The 8,142-nt window shown below is 33.9% G+C and overlaps 1 pseudogene; it reads left to right on the forward strand.

The window, feature by feature from the left end:
- The first annotated feature begins 981 nt into the window (after positions 1-981).
- LOC137927607 (nucleosomal histone kinase 1-like) lies at positions 982-7,579 on the forward strand (annotated as a pseudogene).
- Positions 7,580-8,142: the final 563 nt, after the last annotated feature.

Below are 8,142 nucleotides of genomic sequence, written 5' to 3' on the forward strand. Positions count from 1 at the left end.
ACGAAGGTTAAACATATATAACGGCTTATATTTCAAAAAGATATTTTTTCACATATATTATTTAAAACCATACCATACTTTAACAACTGATGTTATAAAGTAAGTGCACCAAAAATAAAGTACATACATACATACATACATAGTGGAATATAAAACGGTTAGTAGTTTGCTTATTAGACAGTTACTAAAAGAATACTACACCGAAACAACAATTGTAACCACGAGTAGACTATACAATATTGCACATAAATTACAATAACAAATAGAGATGCTCACAAACCAAAAACAAGAAATTATGACAGGCATCGTAAAAATACGTGACAAATTATTTCAAAAATAATGTCAGTGACCGCGGTTTGAATATACTTCCTCCGCTACCTGAGATCTGTTAATTATAGTGTGTGACAGAGAAATCATACATACATATGCACTTCGATCGATCTCATTCTTACACAGACTGCGATGGTCAGCTTAAATTTAGATTTTTTAAAGTAAATATAAGCTGTAAAACATTAAAGATCAATTATGCTTATAATCTTCATCTTAATTTCCCTTCCACACCTGTACATCTTCGGTAGCAATTGAAAATCACGGAAAGGATTTAAATAGATTTATTGCTACAATATGTTGATAAGATATAAAATAGATTCAGGTTTCCTTTACGAGCGAATCTTATTGATTTTGTAATTTAGAAAATTTATATATAACTATTATTGTAAATTTTATCAGTTTAAATTTATATTTCATAAAGAAAATTGAATAAATGTAAACTTAGCGTTTGCCACAATAGTGTTTTAAATTTACGTAATGGCCGTCATTGTCGACGGTTTTATAAGTTGTGTCAACAAAACGATAAATATTTTTGGATTTAATTTAAGAACTTAGTCTTCAAGTTTATATAGTCGTGATTGAATTATAAATAAAACTGATCCGGAAACATTAAATTTGTTATAAATATTTAAAAAACTAAGTAGTTTAAAAATGTCTGGTAAAGCTGAAAAGGCGGGCGCGCCAAGGAAAAAGGCGAATGGCTATTAAATGGCACCGCCTATACCTGCTGGAGAAATCATCACCTGCACGATAGCGAACAAGAAATGGAGAATAGGTTCTTCGATCGGCGTTGGCGGTTTGGTGAAATTTACTCCGCGTGCGGTCACGAAGGTTCTCCTAAAAAGGCTTCAGATTATCCTTTTGTCATAAAAATCGTAAGTATCACGCCGTGTACTATATATAACATAATTCTTATCGTATAGCAAATATTTCTGTAGGATATAACTGTCCCCTGTATCTGCTTTTGTTCGATATTCCAGAAAGTCCTGTTTTTTTATAATTATGTTTTTGAGTCTAGAATCTAGTTTGCTAGAAAAATTTTAAAGCATCAAAAGAATTTGTTTGAAAACGGTCACATAATATTGTGGGGCGAATCTTTAATAATTTTTCAAATAATCAGTTAGTGAACAAATGCTTTATATTACTTGGTCATGGTGTCTTCAGATGGTAAATAATCTATTTGGAAGATTTCTAGAATATTCTTAGTTAAACTTAACCTAGAAGCCTTTACGACTGAAGTCTTTGTAGGAGTGGTCGTAGTACTGTAGCTTCTTGTTAATGCTGACCGCACCTCCGCTAGCACTTATAATGAGCGCGGAGACTCTCAACAGCCATGTGTCATTTATCCGTTTCATTGCCGCCGCCGCCGCGATGCGATCGACGGACACGTGGGTAAGAGCTCGTTGCTAGGCAACGCGTGTTTCGAGGCGCGGTCAATACCTAAATCATGAAAAGTGGATCAATGTTAAAACATGTCCTTAAATTGCAATTGTTATATTTAAATGTAGTAAGACAATAATATCTTGGTTATTATTTAGTTAGAGGAATATAATTAAAATAAATTAGCATTGGGCCGCAGTATTACTATTAATAAAAATGTTTGTTTAATAAGACAACTAGACCTACACATTAGACTTAATTGGAACCACTCATCTAACATGGTTGTTCAAATTTAAAACTCATTCAATGCACTATATATTATGTCTTCCTGTGCATCATAAAAAGCATATATTTGTTCATAATAATCATAACATATAAAGCATTAAAATTATTTGTTATTATAGGAACCTCATGAATGAATGAATGAATGGTCCGCTATTTGTTAAAAAAAATTTTTACACAAGAAATGCCAAAAAAGAAGATGTAAGTAAAAGTCTATCTTACATTAGTAAGCATATCTGTACATTTGTGTATGATTTTAGTTTATACTCTCATATAAGTTACAATACTTACAGTTGCCGATTTCATGCAGAAACAAGAATTATCAACGTTCGGCACGCCATCATTTTATGGCAACGGTTCACATGAGTTCAACGGTGACAAGTACAGATATCTGGTGTTGGAAACGTACGGCAAGGATCTCTGGAGTTTGTTCAACGAGTCCGGACGCTTGTTCCCGGCGAATTCGGTTTTCCAAATTGGCCTGCAACTGGTAAGGTGTCACTTCAATGAAGTTGAATTATTGTTTACTAGTTTTAAAGAACTCATCGCTACATATTTTTAAGAAAACGGTTAAGAAATTTTTACTAGACCATTGATTATTTATCCTGCAATTGATTTTTCTTTCTCCGTTTCTTTATTCTTTCTAAGGCAAGTGCGATCCAAATCAGTTTGATGTTTTATCTATTATTGTATTTATAAATGTGTATTATACTGTACTATACTGTGGTTGTCCATAGTATATAGTATATATATTTATTATGAGTATATACGAGTATGTAATATACATTTGCATATAAGTTTTGTCTATATGTGCACGTTAACTACCCATTATTTATCCCTCTACTGTTTCCACACTTGGGTTGTCTGTAAGAAATTGCCTTGTGTGATAAGACCACACTCACTATATTATTTCTTTACTTTTATGCAACTATGGATATATTTTCTAGTGTGAAATTAAATTGTTATAAATATAATTGATAATTGGGGAATTTTGAACAATATCACATTTATTTGATGTGAAAACTTAACATGAGTTTCTTTATATTATATATAAATATATATATATATATATAACCATTATTTATTGGTTTTCCAATAATAATTTAACTTGTCAAAAAGTACTTCGTCCTAATCTTTTGTTATATTATTTACAATAACATCCTTAGGAAATTTCATTACCATTCTAAAACATCCAGTAATCATGCTTGTATCTTGCTGTATTGCAATTATGTTGTTAAAATATAAATTAACATTTTACCGACTGGTCATTGATCAATTGACTTTTGATCTTCCTGTTCGATTTGGTCAGGCTATACTGTCAAGTAACAAACGGCAAGTGTTTCACATTATTTATTCAAATAATTGGTGCTCTTTTCTAAACTATAGCTTTTAACAATGAAAAGGACAGTGTCGGTGAGTTTTATCTCAACAACCTGTTAGATTGTCTCGACTGCCATACAGCGAGTAGTACTGATGATAAACATTAAACCACTTCCTTTTTCGACAAATATTGTTAGATTATGGTATATATTATATAAATTGTAAACTGAAAACGATTGTTATATATAAAATAAATATTGTTTAACACTAATATGATTAAAGTAAATGATTTTATTCAATTTGATTTTTTTACACATTATTTCAGCTTGATGTTTTAGAATATATACACGGTAAAGGCTACGTTCATGCAGATATAAAAGGTGCCAATATTCTAATGGGTCTAAAAAAGAGCGCAGAAAACCAGGCATGCCTCGTTGACTTTGGTCTCGCTACAAGAGTGATGACAAGGAGTTTAAGCCGGAACCGAAATGTGCCCGCAATGGCACTATAGAATACACCAGTCGAGATGCACATGTTGGAGGCGAGATTGTAGAATTTTGAAATACAAAATACTAATTACCATAATTTACTTCTCAATTTAGTAGTAGTAGATTCCCATCGCAGAAGATATTAGACATCATAATGTATAATTGAGTATTGTTTATACAGGGTGATTGGTTTATAAATGTAAAAGCTTGAAAGGTGTGTATATATATATATATATATATATAGCTCATTTGCTGTCAATCAATGTATGGTAGCATCTATCCGCAGTGGTCGTAGTCTAGCGGTAGAGGACTGAGACTTGGGCAATAGCAGGTCATGGGTTCAATTCCCGGGATACAATCTTATATAATTCATACACATTGTGCGTTAATTATATAGGATTGCCACTGCTTACAACAAATAAAGTAACAATATTGTCCCGGAAACTCTGAAAAATCTTGTCCGCAATACCACAATGTCTGACGAAGAAGGTCTTTGACCGGGGTGTGTTGTTAGTGATGACATGGATCTGAATCACTAGCATTATTATGTCACCCATAGAACAATTGAGATAACTATGCTTGGTGCTTCGCTGTGAGATCAAATCAGAAATGAGAAGATCTACAGAAGAACCATAGCTATTGACATAGCTCTAAGTAATTACTTGGTTGTCCATATAGCACTCGACAGTCGTCCGGACCAAAATAATGTTCCAGTGTTGTCGACCAACTGGTAGGTGCGGTGGGGGTAGACCCGCCCCTAGGTGGACCAACGACCCGTGATAAACGCTGGATGCGAGCTTTTCACTTATTTACATGTGACGTTAATAATTAAAAGTGATGCACTCAGTGCCCACAATGCGAGGCGACTTGGAGATTCTCGCTCACAACGTGCTGCAGTGGCTGGTGGGTGAGCTGCCTTGGGAGAGGTCTCTGAAGCAGCCCGAAACAGTGCAGGCTTCCAAAGAGGCCTTCACGAAGGACGTGCGAAGTGAAATCACTAAGTAATATCCCTCAGTGCCAGCTATGATACCACATACCCTCTAAACCTTTCTTACTCTCTTGTATTTTAATTTCAAGCATTGAATCTGTGCAAACTATTATAAAATTTATCTTTTTAACAAAGTTTTTTTTTATTTTCAGATGCATTAATAAAGTTCTTTGAATATATCAATTCATTAAAGCCAAAAGAGCAAGTAGATTTTGTAAAATGTAGGCAACTGTTTGAAAGCTGCCTAAAAGGTGAGTGTACAACTAAAACCGGTAAATTGGAATTCAAGGAATCAACAAAGAAACTGAGAGATAAGAATAACACAATCGATGATGAAGTTGATGGAGAAGTTGAAGATGTTAAGGCAAAGGAAAAGAAAGTTAATCCGAGAGTGGGTCGGTCAAAGAAAATCATTAAATCAGATGAAGATATAACTGATTGTGAAAATGAGGAGCCGGTGGAGGAGAAAAAGGTTAAAAGAAATGTAAGAAAAGCAGTTAAAAGAGAAACAAATACAATATATTTAAATGTTTTGAATATTACGGTTGGTGTATATTTCAGAATTAAATATTTAAATTACGAAATTAATTATCTTTGAAGTTGTTATTAAAATGAGGTCCTGTATGGTTTGTCATCACTGGACTAGAATATTTGAATTTGAGAAATTCCTCCATAATTTCAATGAGTTCCCTCTGGAACTCTATCTCTGTACTTAAATACTACGTTCTGGTGTAGTAAGCATGTTTGTGTAATGAAAATGTGTGTATTTCAATATATTTCCTTTTATTGCATAGTTATAATTATACAATTTAAATAATGTTTATAATGATATCTATTTCATAAGGTCTAGGTTTTAGTTAAAGAGTTGATTTTTCAAATTATCATCCAACACTAATCAGATTCCTATTAGATCATTTATATATATATATATATATATATAGATTGAAGGATTGCTGCAGTCAGCGTTCAGGAAGTCTGAAGACGAAGATCTTTGACCTTTGTTGTCTGTGATGATCCGAGATGTAGTTGCTATCCTGCCTTTTAAGAATGTTCAGGGTCTCCCAAAGAGCTACGTCGAAGCTACGAAGATATCCAGAAGATACAGGATTAACAACGGAGCTCGAAGAGTTACTCGTCGCAAGCGGCCGTGGGCGGTGCACAGCGCTCGTGCTAACGAAGGCCACCGTGAGCCAGTAGACACGGTTCAAGTGCGCCCCCTACCCAGGTGCATCAGCAGTAATGCTGGTCACGGTGCCCATCTCCGGATCCGAGGTATACCTCGCGGTAGGCATGTATCAGCTGACAATAAGAAGAATCAGATTCCTGAGTGTCTATCATTAGGATCAACTCTGAAGACTGCAACGGGTTTTAACAATTGAATTAATTACATTTGCCTATATTTGTCGATTTGAATTTCTGTTATTTCCTATTTAAAATAAACATTATTTTTTGTTAATAAGTAATTTAATAATGTACAATGTTCTGTGCCATTGTTGTACAATTTCCGATGAGTCCGACATGTTCTGGTGCGAAACTGCCAAAAGAAAATAAAAGATATATTATCTTTTACTAAGAAGCTTTGAAAGGTTATAATTCAAATAATAATTTTCAAAACGGCGAACGCGAATTTAAAAAACAGTAATAAATTTGAACATGCAGAAATATAATGAGGGGGATACCCGCGTCGCAAGGGTAGAATTTTTATATGATAGACATAAAATCCATTATGAAAAGACCGCGCTATAGGGGGTAGCTCGATTTTAGAGTATCTCCAAACAAGTAAGTTATTTCCCCTACCCTCTTCTAATGTCGACACTTTCAACTGATGATTACGAAATACATAATTTGTATGTGTATTGCCATTTTTTAAAAAAGTTTTTTTATTTTATTTTAATATAAGTAAACTTTTCAGACTTGTTATGATATCGTAAGTATCAATAATAAACTGACTGTAAGCTTTGATAGATAATAAAAAAAATATACAAAATTGTTGATGTATGTGTGTGATTCTTTCAGCCATCGGAGAACCGGCTACAAGTTTAGCCGTTGTGATCCCTCCAGCGACGAGGGAAGCGCTCGCGCCGGCAACATGCGACTCCGGTGTTCCGACCACCACGACCGCTCATGTAGCGAAGCAGTCGTGATCTATGATCATTGCACCGGCATTTCTACGGTCTCCCGTTATAAATCTTTCAGCCGTTAAGTTTGATTATCGAAGGTTGTCACTTGATCCATCTGAAATTATTAAATTGTTATCGAAACACGAAACCTCCCTCAATAAATTTAGCCCACATTTAATAGCCAAATTGAGAAAATCTCATATCAATTCGTGTATATATCTAGAACGAAAAGATATCAAATTTGTAATACTCAATTTCGAGCATAAACATATAACCAAATTGCATGTGATAGTTTTATTTAAAAAAAAACACCTTATAAACAGGGCACACTTAAATATATCTCTTGATGAATACACGAAACTTTTACTGGATTAGAACAATGAAAGAATCAAAATTCAAGCGACATCTTCATTACTTAAAGCCTCACAAAATTAAGATGAGGTTACATAACTTAAGTGGGCCCACGATTTAAACAGAAGCAGTAAAGCAGTACCGGCACCTAAAGATATTTAAGCAGCATTGAATTTGTTCTAATGACCTTTTGGTCTGTGAACTGGTTGATGGGCCAGCCACTGTCGGGAACTAGGCACAGCTTTGACTTTAATTGTATGTTTATGTACAACATTCCAGACGGTCCGTACACTGCCGACAAGACTTGCCAGCGGCCGTAACCAAATTGAACACTACAAATTGTATTAAAACAACGCAGGACATTCACCATATGCATACGTAGTTAATATTGCATTTTATTTAATATTAATATTGTCACTCATAAGTGAAGTGTTTAAAATATATAAATATACAACAATGATTATATGTTTAATCATCTTTAAAAAGTTTGTTATTTGATTTAAAATTATTTTTTCGATGTAGTATGCGTTTCGAATTATATCAATGATAAAGCTTACATTAAAACAAAAACAATCAATATATTATTAATGAGAAGTTTTAATTGATTTGAGATGCAAACACTTGAATATAATGACCACAAGTCTCTGTGAAGTGAGCTCGCGGGGACTTGGTGCGCGCGCGCAGCGGCCGTCTAGCAACTCTAATAACTGCGCAGGCATGTTTTGAATAATTTAAAGTAAACGACGTACCACGAGATGTTCAACAAGCAAAACTTAACGTAACATTGATTTTTATATGTTCATTGTAATAAGTTGTAACGATATTTTACTAAAAACTAAAACGTACACGTTAAAGATTTATTTTTTGGTTTCAGACCCTAGGA

This window comes from Battus philenor, unplaced genomic scaffold (assembly GCF_028537555.1).
Source record: "Battus philenor isolate CCGP_79_NKW_IND1 unplaced genomic scaffold, ilBatPhil1.0.hap1 SCAF_35, whole genome shotgun sequence".
NCBI lineage: Eukaryota > Metazoa > Arthropoda > Insecta > Lepidoptera > Papilionidae > Battus > Battus philenor.